General features: G+C 41.5%; 1 protein-coding gene and 1 long non-coding RNA gene across 3 annotated transcripts in view; one reads left to right on the plus strand and one right to left on the minus strand.

Annotated features, from left to right (window-relative positions):
• The window catches only part of LOC141095458 (ATP-binding cassette sub-family B member 5-like), a 105,589-nt gene that overhangs the window by 16,004 nt on the left and 62,895 nt on the right, over nt 1-26,690 (plus strand). The window lies entirely within an intron of this gene.
• On the minus strand, nt 3,871-16,300 carry LOC141095457 (uncharacterized). Its single transcript, XR_012233392.1, has 3 exons — nt 16,186-16,300; nt 5,666-5,760; nt 3,871-5,124 (listed from the first exon to the last, which is right to left on the minus strand). It is a non-coding gene; the product is annotated as an uncharacterized lncRNA (long non-coding RNA).

Consider the following 26,690-nt stretch of genomic DNA (forward strand, 5'->3'; position numbering starts at 1 on the left):
AGACAAATCCTTAATAGAGCTTGAATCTGCACTATCCGTTAATGAAATAATCAGAAACCCATAGCAAATGGTACAAAAACCTGAAGGAAGATATGTGATGTTTCCATTGATCATTTAATTTCAATTATTTTCACAAGTTATCTATTTTCTTCTTTTTTATCATAAGTAATGTGCTGTCCCCTTGGTTAACATTTTTCCTCTGCTTAAAAGCTTTTATAAATATTCTTATACCTTTGTCTGTTTTTGGAGCCTTTCCTGTTTTAGCTGGCCTCGGCTCTGCTTTGTCCTTTGTTATCTACCAGGATATTATTCCTACATCACTGCAAAAATTGCTATTGTTCAACTTGTAGCACTGCCCTAGGTGCTTATTATAGGTGGTCATTCTATTTGGGTACATCAAGACTATTGATTCTGACATTGACATATATCGACTTTGGACATATAAGTAATCAAGAGGAAATGGGAACTGCGGCTGGCCACTGACAACCTCTTGATTATTTATACATCCAAAGGTGGGAAACAGGGATGTCAGTGCTAATTAGGTGCAGGACTCATGTGACGTAACAAGATCATGTAAACCTTGAGAATGTGAGTGTCATCACTGCTGGAACGGCGCCGGCACTCGAGGTGAGTAAAAGTGTTTTTATTCAGATCGAGAAGGGGGAGTCCAAGTAGTCTTCAACCTCTTTAAATAATTCAAGAAGGAAAGGGGTCATTTACAATCCAAATGTCAGTAGCCATACAATAGTATTAATTCCTGAAAAATCTATATAAACAGATCTTCCATGTATTCGAGGGTGGGTTTACACCACCCAACTTGTGGTGTAAAATGACTGCCAATCAGCTACTTGCTTGCTGATCGGAGGTCATTTAATATTCTGTTTAGACAGGCCGATTGCACCTATAAGTACTACATCGTTCTGTGTGCATAAACTGTCCTAGGTAAACAAGATATGTGCTGCCGAGAAAAACGATAATGTGCTACCGGAAATGATTTTTTTTTTTAAACCAGCCAAATGGTTATTTCACCAGGCAAATGACCCTTTGAGTCATTCATCATATGATCACCAGTCGGTTCACACTGCAATATTGGGTGGGAAAGAGTGTTGATAGGAATGTTCATTCCCAGTAGAAAATATGGAAATCAATTCTACAATTTTAATCCTGAATTAGTGACACTACAACTTGGCAAAACAGGTATGTACATTGCAATATAAGTATCCTGAAATATCCTTTTCTAGCCTTGTCCAGTAGTAAAAATCAGTATATGACATTGCTTCCATCATACAGTACTTTCACCAACAGGAGCCACTTAAGGTTACCTGTTCTTATTGCAGTTAATGAATAACGTGTCTCTGATAGCACTTTGAACTTGTGTTAATTTGCAGCATGAGTAAACCTTCCCTTTCTGCTTGGACTCGATATATAATACATTGTAATAGAAATCATTAAATACAATGAATTAATATTAACATAGTATAGTCAAAAATGTAGAATATCATTACTGGTATATAAAGCTGGATCAACACTAGTAGCATTTCTATCATAAATTAGTGCTTGATCTCATTTAGCATCACAATGTATATCGATGGACTGTTGTTTAGCCCCCCAAGAGTCTATTGGCAAGTAGGCATAAAAAGTAACAAGTAGGGCTACATGTGATGTGATCACTGAATCAATGGAATTAAATGGCAGCAGCACTAGCAATGCACTGTGTCGGATCAGTCCTGATACTTTGTAGACTGTTTAGTCAGAAATTGACAATAGTTAGATGACCAGTGGACTCTAAATAGCAAAAAGAGTTGACATGAGTGCTGCTATGCTTTCTTAGAAGGGCCCGATTGCAAAATTTGCAGCTTAACAAGAAAAAAGAAAAATTTTAGCTGAAATTCCTGCTCTGAACCTAGCCTCTGTATGGACTTGCTCTTTGTGGCTATTTAATATCTATTTGTGTCTGTTCAGTGAGACCATGATTAAGGCCTTTGTCACCGGCCGAAACATGTTAGTTCTAGATGTCCACTGGCTGATCTGACTGCATATAACTGTGCTCTTTTATATCTTTTAAATATTTCCAATAAAACTGAAGTTTTATATACAAGACCTATGAAGGTGCAGCAGATTCTTCATCGCCGGGTTATATATATTTTCTTGGATTTCATTGCAAAATTTGGACCTAACCCCCCTTTCACCCCCCATATGTTGGTCAAATATATGAGTCCTTGTAGCTTTCTAAATCCTGTAAGGACATATGAGTTGTATCCCTCTCCCCCATTATGTAGTAATGACCCCATCTTGGGCTCCCTTCTGGTATATATCCCCATCTTGGGCCCATCCTAGTTTATATGTATCCATCCTGGTATATATGTCCCTCACTCTGTCCCCATCCTGGTATATATGTCCCTCATTCTGTCCCCATCCTAGTATATATATACACTGTTCAAAAAATAAAGGCAACACTAAAATACCACATCCTAGATATCACAGAATTCCAGTTGAAAATCTTTATTCATTATATAGTAGAATGCATTGAGAACAATAAAACATAAAAATCATCAACGTGGAGGTCTGGACTTGGAAAGATACACAAAATCAAAGTGGAAAATCAAGTTACAGGCTGATCCAATTTCAGTAGAATTGCCTTAAGAAAAGAAAATGATGCTCAATAGTATGTGTGGCCTCCACGTGCCTGTATGACATCCCTACATCACCTGGGTATGGTCCTGAAGAGGTTGTAGATGTTCTCCTGAGGGATCTCCTCCCAGACCTGGATGAAAGCATCAGTCAACTCTTGGACAGTCTGTGGTGCCATGTGGCATTGGTGGATGGAATGAGATATGATGTCCCAAATGTGCTCGATTGGATTCAGGCCTGGGGAATGGGCAGGTCAGTCCATAGGATCAATGCCTACATCATGCAGGAACTGCTGACACATTTCAGTAACTTGAGGCCTAGTGTTGTCATGCTTCAGAAGAAACCCTCGTCCCACTGCATTTGCATATGGTCTCACAATGGGTCTGAGTATCTCATCCTGGTACCTAAAAGCAGTCAGGGTAACTCTGGATAGCACATGCAGGGCTGTGTGGCCCTCCTAATAAAATGTCCCCACACCATTACTGACCGACTGCCAAACCAGTTATGGTGGAGGATGTTACAGGCAGCAGAAGGTTCTCCATGGCGTCTCCAGACTCACATGTGCTCAGTGTGAACCAGCTCTCATCTATGAAGAGCACAGGGCACCAGCGTCAAATCTGACAAGCTTGGTGTTCTCTAAAAAATGTCAATCACCCTGCATGGAATTGGGCTGTAAGCACAACACCCACTTCTGGATGTCGAGCCCTCATAACACCCTCATAGAGTCTGTTTCTGATAGACCCTTATGAAGTCTGTTTCTGTTTTCCTCCTGTTCCTCCTTGCACAGAGGAGGTGGTAGTGGTACTGCTGCTGGGTTGTTGCCCTCCTATGACCCCCTCCACGTCTATATATATGTCGTCCATCCTGGCATATATGTTCCCCATCTTGTTATATAGGCTCCCCATCCTGGTATATATATTTCCCATCCTGGTATGTATGCTCCTTATCCTGGACCCCTTTCTGGTATATGTGTTGTTTATTCTGAGCCCCATTCTGGTACATATATCCCCCATCCTGGAATATATTCCCCATGTCCTGGGCTCCATCTTGGCATATATATCCCCAATCCTGGTATACATGTCATTTATCCTGGGCCCATCCTGGTATATATATTACTTATCCTGGTCCCATACTGCTATTCATGTTCCCCATCCAGGTATATAAGTCAATTATCCTCGGCCTCATTCTGGTATATATAATTCCCCATCCTGGTATATATGTCCCTTACCTTAAGCTCTATATTGGTATATATATTTCCCATCCTGGCATATATGCCCCCCATTCTGGTGCTGTTCTTTAATGCATAGAAGAAAAAAAGATTTTACACACCTGATGTCCTCTTATATAGCCGGCAGCTGACTTCAGCGTGCAAGCTATGGGAGCGTATTATTTCATTGCCATGCGACCCCAGGCACGTGTAGGCTGACGTCAGCTGCTAGCTTTTCATTGGCGGGCAGCAAGTTTTGCAGTGAATGGACCCTTGCGTCGCAATACAATAGCTGAATGTGCACCCAAAGATGTACATCCAGTTGAAGTTTGCGCTGTCGTCGGCAGGCTCCTCTCTCACATAGGCCCAGTCACGGTTGCGACCTCTGCGACCACAATCGCTAAGCCCCTGCTTAGAAGCACTTTCACATTCTTTTAGTGTGGAAACCGTTACAGTTGTTAATATACACCATGTGCAGAATTGTTAGGCAAGTTTAAATAGTTTTTCCCAAATAATAAGCAGATCGGTAGATACCAGGCTGCTAGTACACCAAATATTAGCTTTACTGTCTAAATTAATACAGCATCATGTGGTCATTGCTACTATAAGTCTTCCATAGATGAAATAAAGCATTACGGGGTGTCCACTGAAATCACTGGGTCGTTTAGAGTATAAGACACTCTCTATACTTTACTGAATGGATCTTTAACAGTAGACACCATTTTATAAAAATTAGTATTTTCAAAAATATGGATTTTTGCAATTTGCTCTGCATGAACTGAGAACTATTGTGAAAAAAGAGGTTCACATCTAGAAAATTCGAACTGCAATATTGCAGATTTCTTCATTGTTAAGCATGAAGTATATTTTATAAAATACAGAGAAAAGGAAAGGTTATAGACATACAGTGTAATCTTCTTAGAAGGGGAAGTCTTTGAGATGTCTTTCACATATGGCATCTCCCCACTCATTTATCCAATCATGACCCCATATCGTAAATTTGCAGCAGGTGTTTGCATGTGATATATGGAGCAGGGTCAGGAACTGAGCCTGACAGACATCCACAGTGCTACATAGCCAGCATCTTCTTATAAAAGCCACGGCTGCAGTGAGCTCCAATTGCAGCCTCTTAACTATATAAATGCTGCGATCGCCAATGCACATGTGTACAGACTCTCATTGGCTGCCTGTGACCCAATCACGGTGAAGCAATGTATTTTCTTGGCAGCCGGGGGTTTCCTGAAGATCCTTATAATTACCATCTTGGTCATCTCATGAAGCTCACTCTGTGGATAGGAAGATGTTATTTTCGCTATATGTATTGCAGTTTATTGTACAGTATTAGCGATCCAACTATCGCAAGTACAAGTTCCCTTAACAGGAACTAAAAAGTATAGTAAAATAAAAGGGTTTGAAAAATAAAAAAAAGCGTAAAAGATTAATTCATTAAAAAAAGAAATAAAAATAAAAAATATACATATTTCGTATCACTTCGCCGATAAAAGTCAGATCTATCAAAATATAATGTTTTACCCATACATTTAGCACCTAAAAGTAGAAAAAGAGTTAAATGTAAGAATAGGCAATTTTTAGTCTTTGTAGTGCCTATAAAAAATGCAGTAAAAAATGCAGCAAAAACAGATTTAAAAAAATACCACGAGTCCAAAATGGTACCAATAAAAAAGCTAAAGGCACAAAAAAATACCCCTCACACAACTCCATTGACGGAAAAATAAGAAACTTACAGGTCTCAGAAAATATTAGCACAAACTAATTTTTTTAGTTCTGAACTTTTTAGGAGTTCAGTATTGTCGTAGTCATACTGACCTGAAGAATAATTATGTCATGCCATGATGAATACCGTAAATATGATTCCCAAAAAACGATGAGGGAAGCCATCACTTTTTACCATCTTCCAATGCCTTATATGGGAAAGTGAAAAGTGTCATTAAAAACTGCAATTCATCTTGCAAAGAAAAAAACTAATATGGTTATTTCAATGGAAACATAAAAAATGTTTGACTCTTGGAAGAAGGGCAGGAAAAAAAATCAAAATCTTAAAAACTGAACATTTCCTGGTCACTAAACAGTTAATAACCAGATTATACTGGTTTATTAATTTATCTATTTTTTGCCACACCCCAGTTATAAAGACAACAATATGTTGACTTTTCCGGGATGACAAAGCCTGGCAGAGTACAGGAAGGTGGCAGAAACGGGGTGAGAAATGTCTAAGTGAGTCTCTTCGGTTGCATTCCCTTTGCTCAGCAAGAAGTTGTGTATGGGAGGGTGAGAAGGAGCTAGATGAAGAAGCGAATTTTCCAGATCTTGTCCATGAATATATATGTGACATTTCATGCAGAAGTCAATGACCCATCTCTTGTTATAAATCTCAGCGAAGTTGAGCCACAAGAATGGATGAATGCTAGATGGCTAAAACTGAGCCTTCAACACAGTACTGAAGTTCTCTTGGTCAGAGGCCAAAGCCTGTTGGCATAATAAAAACCTATAACTTTATTTCTGGGAAAAACAATTCTTTAAAGGTTAAGTATGTTATTTCACTGTGACTATTGACTAGGAAATCGTTACTCAGAAACCAAATATCAGCCATTTCTAGGTTTTCATTTTTCCACCAAGCGAACATTGCCAAACTGAGATATCTAAGTCCACTAGGAGATCTGTCATCATTGTTCCACACCTCATGGCTGGATTACTATAATGTTTTACCCATAGACCCCATGAAACACACCGGTTGCCCTTGAACAGCTTTTAAAATTTGCTTGATGACCTTTAAAGCAATAAATAATCTGTAGCCCACACATTCTGTAAATCCTTATCTAGGTCACTCAGAGAAAAATCACTTCTGGACACATTTAAATCAAGACTCAAAATGTACCAGTTCATTTTGGCATTTGAGCACAGATGACACTTGTGCATAGAAGATGATACCAAACTGATTAATTTACTCCCTCACTAAATGCACAGAGTTTTACCCTTGGCGTGTTTTCTACACTGTATCTTGAATTGAGGGATAACCTGGACAAGTTCTTCAACTATGTGCGCATGAGACAGGACCTGTTCGAGATTTTGGTGGAGTGCGTTGGAGCGCAAATCCGGAGAAGAGATACATGCGCATTTCTATTTCACCGGCGGAGCGTTTGATGGTGACCCTTCGGTAAGTTATCTATTTTTTTAAATGTTTCAGATTCTGCAGACTTTTATTGTTATGTTATGGCTTGTAGTTTGTATTAATTTTACTTTTTTCCCTTTTTTTACCAGATTCCTGGCAACTGGAGAATCCTTCACCTCCCTCCATTACCAGTTCCGGCTTGGGATTTCAACAATATCTGGAATCGTCCAACAGACCTGCCGGAAGTTGTGGGATTGTCTACACGAGGATTACATCCCACAGCCAACACAGGAGAGGTGGCTGGAGATTGCGGACAACTTTGAACAAATCTGCCAGTTTCCAAATTGCGTTGGTGGCGTGGATGGGAAGCATATTAGGATTGTGAAACCCATTGGATCTGAATCAGAATTTTTCAACTACAAGAAATTCTTTTCAATTGTACTTATGGCCATTGCAGACGCAAAATGCAAATTTATTGCCGTGGACATTGGTGCGTGTGGTCGTTCAAATGATTCTCAGGTCTTCAAGATGTCCACAATGGGCCATCGTTTGTATGGAGACAATTTTGATTTCCCACCTCCAAGACCACTCCCTGGAACAACAGGCCCACCAATGCCATTTGTGTGTGACGACGCATTTCAGCTGTCCAAACATCTTCTCAAGCCATATGTAGTCATGGATTGACACACGGGAAAAAAATATTTAACTATCGATTGACCAGAGCGCGAAGAGTGGTGGAGTACACTTTTGGGATTTTAACTGCAAAATGGAGAGTGCTGTTGATGGCCATAAAAATGAAAACTGACACTGTGGATGAGGTGGTGAAGGCATGTGTCATCCTGCACAACTTTGCACTTTCCATGGAAGAAAATGTTTGTGAAACCACATTGTGGGGTTATCAGCAGCCAACTGTTCAGAGTACTGGGTCAGTGTCAAGAATGAGGGACAAATTTGCGGATTATTTTCTGTCACCAGAAGGAAGAGTCGACTGGCAAGATGACAAGGTATAATTTTATTTTTTTTTTTACCAAGGTTGCTTTATTGGATAAGAAAAACTTTAGTAATTTTTCCTTTTTTAGTTTTGATACCTTTACACAAATTGTGGGTAATAACAGTGTTGTGTTTTATTACCTGTACACCACCAGTGTAATTTACAAAGTGTTGTGTTTTTTGAACCTTTACTCCACCGGTGTACTTTGAAATGTTACCATGTGTTGTGTATTTGTATCTGTACACCACCGGTGTACTTTCAACCTTTTACCAAGAACTTAAGAAAAAAAGGAAAATACACAATAAAATTCTTTTGAAAAAGAAACATATTTATTTTGCAATTTTTTTTTCAAAATTATAGACTGTTTTATTAATTTTGAGAAAACTGTTTTAATTTTTTTTTATAAAATTACATAAATAACATTTTTTGAGTACATTACAGATGCCGATATTGTTGGGTGGAGATATCATCGGAGGGGTTAACAGGGTTGACCACATCGAGGGGGGGGTGGAGAACAGGGAAGGGAGTTGGTGAGGATCAGAAGTGGAAGGGGGGTTGAAAACATGAGGTTGGGACGGGAGTTGATGGACAGAGGAGGTTTGTGGGAACATTGAAGGTATGTGTGGGGGTGGGTATGGTGAGGGCATTGGGGTATAATGCAATGGGGAAGGAAGGTACTGGGATGAATGGAATGGGGAACTAGAGAAAGGAGAGGGAGTGGTAGGAGGATGGATGGTGGTAGGATGATGGATGGTGGTGGAAGGATGGATGGTGGAAGGATGGACGGGGGAAGGGTGAACAGAGGGAGGATGGACAGAGGGAGGATGGACAAAGGGAGGATGTGATGGAATAGGTGCATGTGTAGAATGGGTTGCTTCGGAGAGTACAGCCACTAGAGCATTGTGACAGGCTTGCATCACATGCATCTGCTGGTGAGTACTTAAACCTTCCATTTGCCGGAAACTGACTGAAAAAAATACCTCTCGGCGTCTGGTTTGACTCTGCATTCATCCGTTCCTTGTAGCTTCTGAGTTCCATGATACTTTGATTTATCATGTTCAACCAAGAAGCTAACTGTTGTCCATAAATGTGGAAACCATTCTGGACGGATGAGTTCAGACTCAAACAGTCAGAGAAGGTCATCCTTTCCTGACCTCTCAGATGCTGCCGGCCAGAACCAAAAGTTGGTCGAGATGTTGCGGCAGTGTCAGAGGGGTGGGGTAAAGGGTACTGTAAGTTGTCACCAGCAGCTTCATGTGATGAAGTCTGCCCTGCTGCTCCAGTGCTGGTGGAGGGGATAGAGGGACGAGACAAGAGGGAAGGTAGAGAGGGGTCGGACACCTCGATGTGGTCACCAGTGGCGGTCTCTGAAGGGATCCCTCCAGAGTGAGGCAACTCAGAAGCAGGCTCCCGAGTGTTGCAGACGGTGCTAAAAAAAAGAAAAAAATAAATATTAATATATTTATATTTCATTTAACATTGCTGAAAAAAAAAAATTGGTTAAAGATGTAAACATTTGTACTACAGAAATGGTGTGCGGAATATTTACCTTCTGCTCACCATCGTTGACCGGAGGAATGACAGGGCTCTGTAATGTTTATACGGGGTGCTCCTGCATCCCCCCGATCCACTCGGGGCCTGCATCTCCTTGTTGCAGTCCCTCTTGAAGCGATCCCTGAGCGACCGCCACCGTATGATAACACTGTCACCTCTGAAGGAAAAAAAAAACATAGTGGTTAGTATTCAACACTTCACATGCTGTAATATAAGTTACTGAAATTGCAATTGCATCGAGCTCCTCCCAGTTCTCTACAACCTCCGAACACACCTCATCCCATAGCCGTCGGGTGGTTGGTTGGTCAGCATGTAAGCGGTTTGCCATGGTCCACAGCGGCTCCCATGGTTGGACAACCTCAATGAGGAGGTCGACATCAATTACAACAGCCTCTTCCACATGTCGTTGGGGAGCACGCTGTGAAACCTGTGAAGAAAAAAAAAAAAAAAAAAATGATTACATTCAAGCACATGAGGTTCATTAATCATTCACCCAAATAAAGGTTTACTTACCGCTCGCTGACCACCAGATGCAGCACCTCGATGACGCTGGGATGTCCTGGGAGTCACTCTAGTGCGGGCACCGGATTCTGAAGACTGTAAAAAAAAAAAAAAAATTTTAGGGTTGTATGGATGCGTAGTTATTGTGTGTGCTGTGATGAATGTTTGTGTTGGGTGTAGCATTATGTATGTATGTATGAGTTTTCGTATCTGCTAAACTTACACTCTGCACGCCCCCTCCTTGCATTTCTCCACCCTGCATATCTCCTCCTGGAAGCTCCTCAGATTCAGCTTCCTGTGAAAACATAATACATGCATGTAGGGTTAAAAAAAAAAAAAAGCAAAATAAGAGTAAAGAAAAAAAACAATTTTTACCTCAGTTCGCTGATGATGTGAGGGGGAGCTCTTAGAAGAAGACATTGCTGCGGCCTGGCTTGCGGGTCTGCTGTGGTGTGGCTGTTGGGTCCTTCCTGATCATATCTGCAAGTATAAAGACACTTGTAAAGCTACTATACAAAGGATCAGAAAAAGCTTTAAGGTCAATATACTTACAGGGAAAATAGAAATGGTTGCCTATCTGCTGCGGTCTGGCTGCTCTCTGCTGCGGTCTGGCTGGCTGCTCTCTGCTGCGGCCTGGCTGGTGGGTCTCTGCGGCAGCCTGGCTGGCGGTGCTTCCTGATCAGATCTGCAAGTATAAAGACACTTGTAAAGCTACTATACAAAGGATCAGAAAAAGCTTTCAGGTCAATATACTTACAGGGAAAATAGAAATGGTTGCCTATCTGTTGCGGTCTGGCTGGCGGTTCTCTGCTGCTCCCTAGCGGGTACTTCCTGAATGGATCTGCAAGTATAAAGAGAATTTTAATAACAGAGAAAAATAAAAATCTTCATTGGTATTAATGTGTGTAATTCCCTGAAACTCTCACTGAGAGTATACCCAAGTGTTTGCATGTGTGTAAATTCCCTAACACTCTCACTGAGAGTGTAACCACACTGTGATTGCATGTGTGTAATTCCCTGAAACTCTCACTGAGAGTATACCCAAGTGTTTGCATGTGTGTAAATTCCCTAACACTCTCACTGAGAGTGTAACCACACTGTGATTGCATGTGTGTTATTCCCTGAAACTCTCACTGAGAGTATACCCAAGTGTTTGCATGTGTGTAAATTCCCTAACACTCTCACTGAGAGTGTAACCACACTGTGACTCCATGTGTGTAATTCCCTGAAATTCTCACTGAGAGTATACCCAAGTGTTTGCATGTGTGTAAATTCCCTAACACTCTCACTGAGAGTATAACCACACTGTGATTGTGAAATTCTCACTGAGAGTATACCCAAGTGTTTGTATGTGTAAATTTCAATCTCTCACTTGAGAGTATAACCACACTTGTTTACCAAAAACCAACACTTTTGCACGTATACCCATACTTAATTTTACCTGGTTTTAAAATAATACTACGGACAGTTTTTATAAACAGTTTTTATTATTATTATTTTTTTCACAAGTAGGAGCTACTCTGCTCTTTATTTTAAATACCACAATAAATGAAAAATAAAAAAAATCCAGAAAATATACTACAGTTACACCACATACAACACCACAGTTAAACCACATACAATACACAATACAATAACAGCACAATTGCAAATATGGAAATAAAATTACAGTACTATGAAAATAAAATTCAGTACGCATGCAACAGAAAAACAATTAAAGTATGAAAAAAAGGAATAATAAAAATACACACACACAGACATGCAACACTGGGAGGCCATGAACATACATCCAGGAAGGCAGACCACACACACACACACACACACACAGGCCACACACACACAGGCCACACACACACAGGCAGACAAGCCACAGACATGCCCCACACAAATAGTTTAATACTCACACAATTGCAGGCTTTGTTAGCAGGCCTCTCCATCCTGGCTTGGTGCTGGGCAGCTGGGCAGGTGCTGTCAGGCCTCTTGCTCCAGGAGTCTTGAAGCTGGGGGTCTTGCTGCTGGGTAGGTTTTATAGCAGGTTTTATGGCTGGCTATCAGGCTCTGTCTCTCCTCAGCTGGGGGTCTTGCTGCTGGGCAGGTGCTGTCTGGCTTGCTATGTGTCTTCTCAGTCTGGCTAGTGACGGATGTCTGGGCCCAATGATTAATTAGCCCACCTTATATAGTTTTTGGACTGTCTGGAAAAGTATCTTTTTTTCTGAGCATGCTCAGTGCGATTTAGCGGATTCCGCCGGCCATAGGCGCCCATTCTACCACATGGCGGACGATGGCGGATCCGCCGTGATCCGCCATTTTGACGGCGCCAAAAAATGTTGCAAAGTCCGTTCACCTCAGACAGAATCCGCCAGGAATCTGGCGGTTCTGCCTAATAGCGGACGTAACAGACGACCATCCGTCACAATCCGCCACTAATGTATCTCTATGGGAAAAAATGGCGGATCCGCCACAAGAAAAGCGGATCCGCCATTTTCAAATTTTGGCAGATTTTGACTGATGGTGAAAAACTGATGTGTGAAACAGGCCTTAGAAACCAGCGTCCAGCGTCACTGATCGCTGGTGCTGATCGCTGCAGGGGCTGTCTATGTGACAGCTCACCAGCGATCAGCCTAACGATGTCCCAGCGATCCCATTATGTCGGATCGTTGGTGGGATCGCTGGGACATCGTTATGTGTAACGGGGCCTTTTGGCCTGGCAACCACTTTAATGCTTTTATTGAATAAGAAACACTATTTAACTATTTTGGCTACCACATTGCTGCCGGGTACTGCACATTTTCTCCTATTCAACTAAATATGAAATAAGGTCTAGTTCAAGGCAGAGGGCATTAAACAATGTACAAATCTGCTGTGATCCATTGTATGCATTATCTATAACCAGCAACCACAGTTGCTGATAGTTGGGAGTGCCGGGTCTCATACACATTCGATCTGATATTGATGTCCTATTTTACAATAAGTCAACAAAATGTAAGTCCTGGACAAGGTCTTCAATGACTCAAACACCATTTAAACCTCAGTGTTAAGTCCTGAATTGTTTGTGCCTGTTAAATCTTTTTTCATTTACAGTTGTGGCCAAAAGTATTGACACCCCTGCAATTTTGTCAGATAATACTCAGTTTCTTCCTGAAAATGATTGCAAACACAAATTCTTTGGTATTATTATCTTCATTTAATTTGTCTTAAATGAAAAAACACAAAAAGAATTGTCCTAAAGCCAAATTGGATATAATTCCACACCAAACATAAAAAAGAGGGTGGACAAAAGTATTGGTACTGTTCGAAAAATCATGTGATGCTTCTCTAATTTGTGTAATTAACAGCACCTGTAACTTACCTGTGGCACCTAACAGGTGTTGGCAATAACTAAATCACACTTGCAGCCAGTTGACATGGATTAAAGTTGACTCAACCTCTGTCCTGTGTCCTTGTGTGTACCACATTGAGCATTGAGAAAAGAAAGAAGACCAAAGAACTGTCTGAGGACTTGAGAAACCAAATTGTGAGGAAACATGAGCAATCTCAAGGCTACAAGTCCATCTCCAAAGACCTGAATGTTCCTGTGTCTACCATGCGCAGTGTCTTCAAGAAGTTTAAAGCCCATGGCACTGCGGCTAACCTCCCTAGATGTGGACGGAAAAGAAAAATTGACAAGAGATTTCAACGCAAGATTGTGCGGATGTTGGATAAAGAACCTCGACTAACATCCAAACACGTTCAAGCTGCCCTACAGTCCGAGGGTACAACAGTGTCAACCCGTGCTATCCGTCGGCGTCTGAATGAAAAGGGACTGTATGGTAGGAGACCCAGGAAGACCCCACTTCTTACCCAGAGACATAAAAAAGCCAGGCTGGAGTTTGCCAAAACTTACCTGAAAAAGCCTAAAACGTTTTGGAAGAATGTTCTCTGGTCAGATGAGACAAAAGTAGAGCTTTTTGGGCAAAGGCATCAACATAGAGTTTACAGGAGAAAAAAAGAGGCATTCAAAGAAAAAAACACGGTCCCTACAGTCAAACATGGAGGAGGTTCCCTGATGTTTTGGGGTTGATTTGCTGCCTCTGGCACTGGACTGCTTGACCGTGTGCATGGCATTATGAAGTCTGAAGACTACCAACAAATTTGGCAGCATAATGTAGGGCCCAGTGTGAGAAAGCTGGGTCTCCCTCAGAGGTCATGGGTCTTCCAGCAGGACAATGACCCAAAACACACTTCAAAAAGCACTAGAAAATGGTTTGAGAGAAAGCACTGGAGACTTCTAAGGTGGCCAGCAATGAGTCCAGACCTGAATCCCATAGAACACCTGTGGAGAGATCTAAAAATGGCAATTTGGAGAAGGCACCCTTCTAATATCAGGGACCTGGAGCAGTTTGCCAAAGAAGAATGGTCTAAAATTCCAGCAGAGCATTGTAAGAAACTCATTGATGGTTACCGGAAGCGGTTGGTCGCAGTTATTTTGGCTAAAGGTTGTGCAACCAAGTATTAGGCTGAGGGTGCCAATACTTTTGTCTGGCCCATTTTTGTAGTTTTGTGTGAAATGATCAATGTTTTGCTTTTTGCTTAATTCTTTTTTGTGTTTTTTCATTTAAGACAAATTAAATGAAGATAATAATACCAAAGAATTTGTGTTTGCAATCATTTTCAGGAAGAAACTGAGTATTATCTGACAAAATTGCAGGGGTGTCAATACTTTTGGCCACTTGGTACTATGGGTTACTATTAACCCTGTAGAAGGTTGAGATACCAGCTGGTCACCTAAGTTGCTTATTTATCATACAAATGGAAATGGAACGTGAAGAATAATGTCACTCCAAAGATGGCTGGGAGACTGGTGCAGATATTTAAGGCACTGTGACATGGTAAAAGATGAAAAGTAGTATACAGTGAAATGAAGAATGCAAAGCAAGCTATTGCAGGGCATTGCTACCAAGAGAGGGGAACTGTGAGTGATACTGTAGCAAAGATTATAAAAGTATGCTACACTGTAGGGAAACAGAGCACACCAGACCATAGTCTGATACCTAAAGATGAAATAGATCAATGCAATATGCTCACTTGAGCGAGTTGTGTAGGCACTACTGTGAAAGCTCAATAATAATTGCCGCCTCCTATTGAACTCCACCAGAAAGATTGAAGGAAAGGACAATTCCTGATTTTGGGCTGCGCTAACTGAATTAAGACCCTTCACCCAATAATATAAAGAAGCTGATTTTATTCCACAATGTGTTTCCACGCCTGACTGGAGTCTTCCTCAAGTGTAAAGTCAACTGTACCCTCACAATTCCATACTGTATTGAGAGTAACACAGAGATCATGCAGTGTGAAGAAGGCCCTGCTAAAATTCCCAGCAGACTGTCACAAGTGTTAGTAAAGTCACTGCTGCAATTGACAGTCCACTAATGAGTACTGCATTTATTTTGCCCAAGCAAACGTGTGACCTCTTGCAAGACTGCTGAAGCCATTAAACTAGTTGTCTCCCTGAGGCTACATTCCCACTATAAGCTTTAGGTGAGTTTTGACGCCACATAATTTCTTCACAATTTTTGCACCTATTATTTTAATTATGGTAGGTTACTTGCTGTTTTTCATTGCGATTTTTGTGTGCGATTTTTTAACATGCATTTTTATTGCTTTTTTTGACTCTGTGTTTTTTGTTTCTTATTGTATGTCACGCTGTAAATTAAGCTGTTTTGCTTTTGATACATCCTGGTATTTGGCTTTGACAAAACTATGCTGACATACTTACAGTAGTTGCAGATTACATACAGTACGCTTTTGATGCATTTCCGCCTCAAAAATGTGCTAAAAATGCATGTGCGTTTTTTACATGTTGATTTTCCGCATCTAATGCAAATCTATAGTGAAAATCCGCACAGAAAGCTCAGCATACCCACAAGAGTATGGCTGCATTTGAATGACATTGACGTCATTAAGGTTACCCCAGGTCACAGGAAGCGGTTCTCACGCTCAGCTCAGTGTGTTCCACCTTAGTGTTGAGCGGTGGCATCACTGAATGACAGGAAACTGCCATTTTTTCTATACTCCTTTAGACCAGTGTTTCTTAACTCCAGGCCACAAACCCCCCCATCAGGTTCTGATTTGAGTATATCCTATAAAGATAACCTGTGGCAATTTCTGATCCCTTACTTATAATACCCTCACCTGTTTAGTGCTATGGAAATCCTGAAAACATGATCTGTTGAGGAGCCTTGAGGAATAGGGTTGAGGAACACTGCTTTATACTACAGTTTCCACACATAGCTGAAGAAAGCAGAACAGTCCAAGGTCCAGGTGGTACAAAACCCTGGCACAAACAGTGTCAAACAGTGATCATTTGATACTAACAAATAATTAACCAAATTACATAACAGCAAATTTCGCCATCATGAAGCCGATAAAAGGGAGACTTCAAATGAGATCGTACTTTGTCTAAGAGTTGCCCTGGTTTGACCTGCCATATAGATGTAATATAAAATTATGTAACATGGTACCATGCTCAGTACAAGACAGAAATGTAAATTATCAATTACCAGGCAGTAAGTTGAGGTTCATTTTGACCAAACACCCCGATCCTTTATCATCACCTTCATCATCACTTTATGTGTGAAGTCCAAATGTTGTACAAATGATACAACACATTTTAGCTTAACCTGAGCTTATCCCAAATTGTAAGGAACATGTCAAATAAACATTAAGTAATCTCTGGGTGAGGAACCGAAGAATGACATCATATTGCTTGGCAACCATGACTCACCTTCACTGTACAGGTATAAAGGAGATGTAATAAGTCACACATTTATAAAGTACAAAAACACTTGTGTTGGAGCCCCAGGTGTGAGGTGCCATAGCAAGTTCGGGAACATCTATAAAACTTCAGAGATCATTTATTATCTCCGAGTTAAGCCCCATAAAGCCTTACACTTCTATCTTGGATCCCCTTTATGAGATCCTTATGCCCTTAAAGGGGTTTTCCAGAACTTTGGTATTAATAGCCTATTTTTAGGATAGGTTCTTAAAGGGAACCAGTCAGCTAATTCACGCTGCCCAGATAACAGGCAGCTTAAATCAGAGCCTGACTGTACAAATGCAGATCGGTATATCTGTCTCTGAAACGCCGTTAAAGAGAAAATGAAATTAGAAGGGCAGACTATGGTCTATAGGCACAAACTACACCAGTCATGCATAACCATCAGATCAGCTCTTCCCAGAGCTGCTAGAGGTCATTACCAGGTCTCTTGTTTTGACCTGTCAATCACCTGCATCAGTATTGGGAGAAGCTGGCTGGAGACAGCACCATGGAAGCAGAGATTTGGGAAGGTTTGCTTTACAAGTCCCTGAGCACTTAAGCCTAATTTGCATATGAATCAAAACAGTAATTTTTCAGGCAGTCAGTGCACAAGAAAAGGTATGTTGTATGGAGAAGAACAAAAGGGATGGCACTCACCGCTCTGAAGTAGCGAATCCACTCTCAGGCAAAAAGCATAGGCTCGGGAGAGACGCGTAAACTGTGGACAACAGCCACCCCACGCTAACTGCGCTTCAACGGGTCCTGGCCAGGACCCGTTGAAGCGCAGTTGGCGTGAGGCGGCCGTTGTCCACAGTTCACGCGTCTCTCCCGAGCCTATGCTTTTTGCCTGTGAGTGGATTTGTTTCTTCAGAGCGGTAAGTGCCATCCCTTTTGTTTGTTTTTGTTTCTTTCGTCTTGGACAAGAAAAGGTATAGATGATGTTATCTTTCAGAAAGCAACATGAGCATACAGACTGTTTTTTTTTCTTATGACTGAGGAGTGCGTCACTTTGAGAGATTCCTTTCAGAATGAATGTTCAGGACTATAATGTCAGGTGGGATCAGAGTAACATTAAACAGGTAATGTCAGCAGTATGGCAAAGTTATGCTTCAGATGAAGTAAGTATGATGTGTAAGGAGAAACTACCGAAAAGGGCATTTTGTGAGGATGCTGTTGACCTCAAATGTTAATCTACTGCATTGACGAGGTGTTCTCAAGTTTGAACGTTATCCCCTATTCATGGAATTGGGGATAACTTTCCACTTGCAGGGGGTTCAATCTGTATGATCCTCAGTGATCTGAAGTAATTGGAATTCTTAGGAGCCCTGGCTGAAAGGAATGGTGGCTGATCATACACACTATTACTCCATTCACTCTTAATGGAACCTCCACAAACTGCCGGGCGCAACGCTCATCTGGTCTTCAAAACTAACATTAGAGTGAATGGAGAGGTAGTATGCAGGATCCATCATGGCTTCTTTCAGCAAGGGGTCCTCAGAACAACGGTTCTCGAGATCGCTCAAGGTCACAACGGTCAGACCCCCAGTGATCGTAAAGTCATCTCCCTTTTCCATGGAAATGGAATAACTTGAGAACACCAATTTAAAGAATGTAAAGCAGTGACCTTGCTAAAGCTGCAATCGACTAGACTTCGTGACATGTTTTTGTAAGATAAGCAATATTGGGGCAAAGAGAAGACGAGGGACATTACTGACTTTTTGAAAAAGGTTGCCTTTTTAATTTGTAAAAGTGAAATTTTTGTAGATTTATCCTTATCTGGTTAAATATGTTCTTTCTCCTTGATTTTAGTTTTTTTGCACAGTCAGCTCATACTGTTTGCCCTTGATTGTAGATAAACATACAACTATAGATAAGCATGCAATAATGGAATGCTATGTCTGTCATTTACATTATATACAGTATGTACTAACACAAGATTAAAGTGCTGAAAGAAAAGAATATCTTATTTGGAGGTTGAATGTGGATAAACCAACAATTTATCAAAGTAAATTCACTTAAAGAGTTACGTTGAGAAATATAATAAAATAAATAATACACATTTAAATATTAAAAATGTTTCTAAATACCTTTACTTAGCAAAAAGGTATGCTTTATCTAGTGCACTCTGTCAGGATTCAAAGATGGCAAATGCCATCTTTATCATTGTGCTGCCTGTCATGTAGTTCAGAGGACACACAGTAGGATGGACGGCATGAAGACCATCTACTGTAGTCAAGATAAAAGACAGAGCAGCGTCAGATCAGGCAACATGAACACATATTCCTCCGTTCAGTCAACTTGACAAGAGACTGAGTGGAGCTGGACTGAAGGAGAAAATAAACACCTCTCTATGAAAGACAGAGAATGGACATCCATCTCAGACAGCCTGACAGTTTTAGTACGTATGTCTCCTGCTTCACGCAGTCTGTCCTACTGTGTATCTTCTGAAATCTAAGAAGGGCTGCACAATGATATCTGGCAGTTGCCATCTTTGAAATCCTCACAGAGTGTGTCAAGGATAATAGCTGGGAGGGTCACACAGATCACACGTCTATCACCAGTTTGTCAGGGGAAAAAAAACTCTTCTGCTTCCAATCGTCAGGACAATTACGTAATTGACTGACGAGTGATGCATGAGGTCACGGCTGCTTCTACTACTAGGCCGGTTATTGAAGAACTCACAGTGAGGGTATGGTATATAAATGTTCAATTCCACATGTGGTGTATATATACTGTATATATTCTTGTACGGCCATTGCCAACTCCACAATAACAAAAAGAACTACTAGCTGCCAACTCCAATCGTTTATAGAGGCCGATTGGACACCTGTTACTGGTAGTGTATGGCTTCAGGGGTTCGGTTTACAGAGCAAGAGGAACAGAGCGATTAAAGGGACCCTGTCACAAAAAAAAATGCTATTAATTTATAGATATGTGGTTAATCTGCAGGTTTATACTGTTATTATGGTACCCAATGTTAGGCATCAGGTTCCTGCCTCTGCACAGGAGGAATCCTTAACTTTGCCTTCTGCAGTCTCCCATTCAGTCCCGACCGCAGAGGAGGCTGCTCAGCAAAGGCGTTGATCCCGACATCTTACTCAAGTTAGTGCTGTCAGGTTGGTTGCTGCTTCCACCTCTGGTTCAGCTTTAACAATCCGCACTAGTCAGCAGCAAGCAGCTCTGGAGGCTAAGTCCTTTTTGCAGCCTACTGAGCATGCCCGTGGGACGACCTCTCATTGGAGGTTGGAGGTCACATGCTCAGGTCCTCAAGGAGCTCAGATTGGACCTTCAGGAAGGTCCCAGATGGACGCTGCTATAAAAGACTCGCCTGGCCGCTTGGCCAAGCGCTAGTATAGACTCTGATTGTTATTTGTGTGTATGATGATGGATACATTTATCTGGTGATTGACTCCTTAAGACTCCCTTCCTCTGGTTATGTTTGTGTTAGGGATTCAGAGTTAGAGCCAGCACCAACAGGTAACTATGCTCACGCCACTGTGCTCCTAGTACTCAGCACACACTAGTGTCCGATGGTGTCACCCACTGCAGGGCACTATCGTACCGCGGCAAGTGACAGCCACGGCCTGTGCAGCGCCATGCGCAACCTGTGCGCTTATCTGGCCCAACCTGGGGCGATTGGCAGCATCTGCCTGAGCGGCACTGTAAACACTTGCACGCTTGTCTATAATCGTATCCACTCCTGGCACCGCAGTCACGGCGCCGAGCGCTGATGGTCTAGAAGGACTCTATCCCTTGTCTCTGGGACAGTGCCCTGTGACCATTTAGCAGCTCTCCCTCCGCTGGGTCCTGTGAAGTAACAGGCTCTGGCATTTGTTTCTGCAGCTCTGAGAGGTAACAGAGTTTGTCCCTGTACACACCGGGACAGTGGTTAACCCGACGGTGTTCAGTGAGTGCTCCGCCATTACTGAGCAGCAGTTTTCCATCTCTGCACGGTGGACCCCAGGTTGCGATCGCACTTCCTTATATTTTATTTTTAGTGCAACCCTAACACCCAGTGCCTGCATGTAGCCTAACACAGCAGGGAGAAAATGAACTTTATTCTCCCCAGCAGCACACCCTATTCAGTCATGTAGGTAGCACTGGTGCAGGTACAGTCATCACTCTGAGTATACAGAGCGACTGCTATAGCTGCACCCCCGACCCTGACTGACAGCCAGCCCTAAAGCCGGGGGCATGGTTACAGAGCAGTGACTGAATCTGCGCAAGCGCTGCCCTGTAACTCAAATGGGAAATCTTCTCGGAAGAATAATGTTAATTTTCTCCCCACAGCATACAAGTAGGCTCCAGGCAGCATAATAAAGCTATTAAGCTACAGATTTACCCCATATCTGTAGGTTAATCTGTATCAGAGCCTGTCTGAAAGGTTAAAAGATGTATTGACACAGTACAAAACTCTAGCATCGCTGAAGGCCGCCATGGCTCTTGCCATACGTATAGATAGACTCCTCAGCGGTAGACCTGTATTGACCCCATTCCCTGAAGTTCTCTCTGTGTTCTCAGAAGAACCTAAGCAGTAAGGGGGACTTCCTCCCTTCCAAGCTGGTCACCATTATTGGCACCCCTTCATTTTTTCATAGACTACTATATCTTCAGAAATAAAAGGAAATCTACCATAGTTATATCCTCAGTATTTTTTAATTAGTGGTCCAAAGTAAAACAACAATAAAACATTGTTTTTAAACTTACATGTTGCAAGTTCAAAGAAGAAACAGAATGATGAGGATGTTCAGCAATAAAGGCTCCCCTAATTAATACTTGGTTGCCCACACTTTGGCATTGATGACAGCCTCCAAACGTTTCTTGTAGGCATCTATAAGCTTCTTGCACTTCTCAACTGGTTCTCCCACCTTTTCTTGCAGTTTGTTTAAGCTCTTGAATGTTTGCAGGTTCTGTTTTTCCCAATGGCAGATTTCAGGTCACCCCAATGATTTTCAACGGGATTGAGGTCTGGACTTGCTGGGTATTTTTTAACTGTCCATTTTTTCATTTTTAACCATTCCTGTGTACTTTTAGATGTGTTCTTTGGGTTATTGTCTTGCTAAAGGACCCATGATCTTCAATTCAAACCAAGTTTTCTTACTATGGGTAAGATATTTTGCTCTAAATATTTCATGATTCCTGTGATATGGTCAAGGCCTCCAATACCAGATGCAGCAAAGAAACCCTACAGCATTATGGATCCTCCACCATGTTTAACTGTTTGTAGGGTGTTCTATTCCTTATAAGCGTCATTGCGTCGTCAGTAAACTAACTGCTGCTGTTTCATCTGTCCACGGAAAATTTTCACAGAAGGATTGTAGTGTGTCAAGGTACTATTTATCAAAAATCAGTCATTCCTAATTATGCCTTTTCTTCATCAGTGGTTTCTTCCTTAGCCTTCTTCCATAAAATTCAGCTTGGTTTAGAATGCGGCGTTTAGTACGTCAAACTGTACCAGGTTGGCCTTCAGGTCTTTCGATGTTTGACATGGTGTTTTTTCCACGATTCGTATCAACCTTCCTTCCCTTTAGGAAACCACGCTTAAGGTGGCCATACGCGTGTTGTAAGGTCCTCTTCCCTACCATCATGCCGCTGACAGGTTGCAGTACTGCACTATTAGGCTGAGTTCACACGTGGTGTTTTTTTCGCGTTTCCGCGGCGGTTTTAGCCACGCGATTTTGCCGCGAAAACGCGAAAAATAAGCATCCCATGCATTCCTATGGGATTCCGCAATGATGTGCTAATGCTGCGGTTTTTACCGCGGCGGAATCGCTTCGCGGTAAAAACCGCAGCATGCTCATTAATTTGCGGAATCGCGGCGATCCCGCACCCATAGGAATGCATTGTTCCGCTTATTTCCCGCATGTGGCTGTGCACATCATGCGGAAAGTAAGCAGAACAATTGCGGATGGTACCCATGGTCCGGAGGAGAGAAGACTGTCCTCCGGGCTTTGGGTACCATATCCCTGTAAAAAATAGAATTTAAAAATAAAAAATATTGTTATTCTCACCCTCCGGCGTCCCGCGCAGCCTTCCCGCTTCTCTTCACGCTCTCGTTCCCAGTAGTCCTTTGCGAAAATGCTCGCGATGACGTCCATTCTCGCGGGATCGCGAAGTCTCGCGGTCATTCGCGCGACGTCATCGCGAATTACTGCGAGACATCGTGATCCCGCGAGAACTGACGTCATCGCGGGCATTTTCGCAAATGATTACTGGGATCGGATGCGCGGGACGTCGGAGGGTGAGAATAACACTATGTTTTATTTTTTTTTACATTCTATCTTTTACTACTGATGCTGCATAGGCGGCCTCAATAGTAAAAAGTTGGTCACACTCGTCAAACACTATGTTTGACGAGTGTGACCAACCTGTCAATCAGTTCTCCAAGCGATGCTACAGATCGCTTGGAAAACGCTAGCATTTTGCAAGCTAAATACGCTTGCAAAATGCTAGTTTTTCCGCGGGAAAATCGCGGGAATTTAAAATGTGATTTTCCCGCGGACTGGAATTCCGGAATTCTCGCGGTAATTTCCGCGAGAGTTCCGGTACGTGTGCACTTAGCCTTACTCTAATGAAGGCTTCAGTGCTTCTATCTGTTTTGGCCATATTTTACTAAAATCACTGAGTCAAATATGGTTTTACCTTTCATTGCAATTACCTGAAACCTTTTTTATTCCCATATATTTTTTGCCTTTATTTCATGTTCAGTCTGCATATGGGGTGGGTATATTGTACTGAACTTTGCACAATATTGTTGGTTTATAAGAACATCCTTAGGTTTCATGGTTATTTGGGGCATTAGAATACCAGATATCAGTTATTTTTATCCAAATAATTCTGATTATTTATAGGCTCATTTGTTTGATTATGTCTGCCTGCAGCTAGCACTTTGGAGGAGGTCACTGACTGATCCTTACATGGACTGTCTAGTGGTTAATGTGTAGCCATTGTTTGGCTCTTTTTATGTTTATAACTTGCATGTTGTCCAATTTGTGCTGCAATTCTTTTTGTATAATAAAGTTTACATTTTATTCATTATTGTGGGTGATCTTGGCCAATCAGTACACAGCACACTACCTTTTTTTATTGTTTTGTTGTCGTACCAACCTTTGAAGACATCTCTTGTTAATTTTCCTCTTTCCCCCATGTTCAGGGAGGTTTTTGATGTTTCCATGCTTGGTAAACTTCTTAATAGCATTGCGCACTGTTGAAACTAGGATACCAATGTGTTTGGAGATGGTCTTATACCCTTTGGAAGTCTTGTGTTTGCTAATAATAGCAGTTCTGATGTCCTCAGACAACTCATTTGTCTTGACTATTGTGACAAATAACTGGGCTTATGGGCACCGACAATTAATCACAGGTGATTCTCATTTGGAATTTACCACAGGAGAGTCAAATTGTGTTTCCATACTAATTTAATGTAAAGGGTGCCAATACTAGTGTCACAGCAAGCTTTAGGTTTTTCTATTTTTCCCTCCCATTGTTTTGATTTAAATTATTTATCATTTGCTCTTGTATTTAACACAAGTGCTCTATACAAAAAAACTGTTTCACTCAATCAATTTTTTTCAGGAGATAATCTACATTAAGTACTTACACTTCATGGGTGCCAATAACGATGAGCATGACTATATGGGTCTCTTGCGATTTGCCACAAAACGGATGTGCTTTTACTCTGGCAAAAAGGGTCATTTCCTTGGGGTTGGTCTATCTATAACTAAACACCAGAAACTGTCAGAAAACTTCTGACCCCAGGTTGTGTGGAGGATTACAACCTGGGCATATGTATTTCCGTAGTTGTGTCTCAGTTTATCCTACATGCAGAATGGTTATAGGTACAGAAACTGAGACAATATCTGTGCTACTTGATAGTGGGGCAGGAGGATGTTCGGTTCACTCAGATCCATGGTCTCTCCTATTTTAAGTTGTCAAAGTCAATGCCCATATTTACTATAGACTCAATACTTCATGGTCAGAGAATCTTTATGCAAATAGTGTATAAGGTGAACCTTCATGTAGGGGCTCTTCACAGGTAGCTCCTTTCTTGTTACCTTTGGAATGCCTCCCTACTACTACTGTGTTGGGTCTTCCCTAGTTAACCATGTATAATCCAGTCATAGACTGGCAGGCCAGAGAGATAATTAAGTGGAGTGATTTTTGCAAAAATAATGGCCTAGGTATTATTTATCTCTAGTGTCTCCCAAAAAAACATTCCATCTTTTATGTCTGATTTTGAGGAGGTGTTCTCTGAAAATGGGTGTCAAGAACTGCCTCCTCCAAGTGCAAAGTTGCCCAAAACCAGATTATACAATCTTTCAGGTCCTGAGAGAAAGGTCATGAAAGACTATATATCTGAGAGTCCTGCCAAGGGACATATTAAAGCCTCATCTTCACCTGTAGCAGAGGGAGTTCTTTCTTAAGAAAAAAGATGGGAGTCTGTGTCCTTTTTCGACTTTCGTTAGTCAAATCGGTTTACTATCTGGGACCCATATCCCCTCCTAATCATTGCTGATTTATTCAATCAGATTATTTGGGGCAAAATGGTTCTCCATGTTGGATCTCAGTGGAGCCCATAATCTGATTAGGATTAAGGAAGGGGATGAGTGGAAGACGACTTTTAACAACCCAGGAGGGCATTATGAAAATCTTGTCATGTCTTTTGGTTTGACTAATGTTTGTCTTATGCATTTATACTGTACACTAGCATTTCTGTCCCAGGCCCCCTGGGTGACAGGGAGGGAACAGCTTAGGGTATAACAGGAGAACAGTAAGGCACATGGCCCAAACCTTCTCACCATCAGAGGTACCCTTGGGAGCAGGGATAGTTAGGGCCCTAGTCCTAGGGACAGTGCAGGGCCCCTTTGCCTAAACACATACAGTCACAGCATGACATTACATTTAAATAAAATTAAAAGGAATAACAAAAGAAAATTACTATTCCTGATATCATGGAAATGTTTCAGAGCTTAGCAGATGGAGGTACTCCATAGAAAAATGGACAAAACCCACAGCAAGCTGTACCTTGTAACCAAATTTTGCTTGAATGTTGGGTATTTCTCTCACTTCCCCAATTATAGTTAGTTTATCTCTTCCCAGCTATTATTAGTCCCATAAAGTGAGGGTGATATGTCTCCATAACAGAGATATTTTAATGGTTTTAATTTTTCTCTATTACAGAGTGCACTAGATAAAACATACATTTTTGCTAAATGAAGATATTTAGAAAAATGGTTAATATTTAAATGTGTGTTTATTTTATTTATTTATTTTATTAAATTTCTCTGAGAACCCCTTTAAGGTTATGTGCCCACAGTAGCGTTTTTAAAACGCTCAGGAAACGGGTCTCCTTCCCAGAAAACGCACGGAAAAAATGTGCGTTTTTTTCCGCGTGTCTTCTGGGCTATAGGAAATAGCCAAAAACGCAGACCTAAGCGGAAATTAATGAACATGCTGTGTTTTTTACCGCTAAGCGTTTCCTTAGCGGTAAAAAACGCATCCATTGGCACAAAAATGCCAAAATGCATTAAAATGAATGGGATGCTTCTTTTAAGCATTTTTTATGCGGTTTGACCCCGAAAAACGCATCAAAAATGCTTAAAAAATGCAACATGGGCACACAGCCTAAAGGGAAGTTTACAGCTGATACATGCTGCCCATGGATCAGGCAGCATGTATCAGCTTAAGGTTCTTTTTAAACACACATCTGTATAATTTTTTTTTAATCTTTTTATCTTTACCATGCAAAGATAACAGTTATACTGTCGAGTAATAGGATATGACCTCACTCAATCCTGAATGCATAGAGTTTTGAATGCTGATTGCACAATATCGTCCTTTACCCTTCGCGTGTTTAATTATTACATTAGATAACTAGGCG

Source organism: Dendrobates tinctorius, unplaced genomic scaffold, assembly GCF_039654945.1.
Source record: "Dendrobates tinctorius isolate UK_male_01 unplaced genomic scaffold, ASM3965494v1 ptg000070l, whole genome shotgun sequence".
In the NCBI taxonomy this organism is placed as follows: Eukaryota; Metazoa; Chordata; class Amphibia; order Anura; family Dendrobatidae; genus Dendrobates; species Dendrobates tinctorius.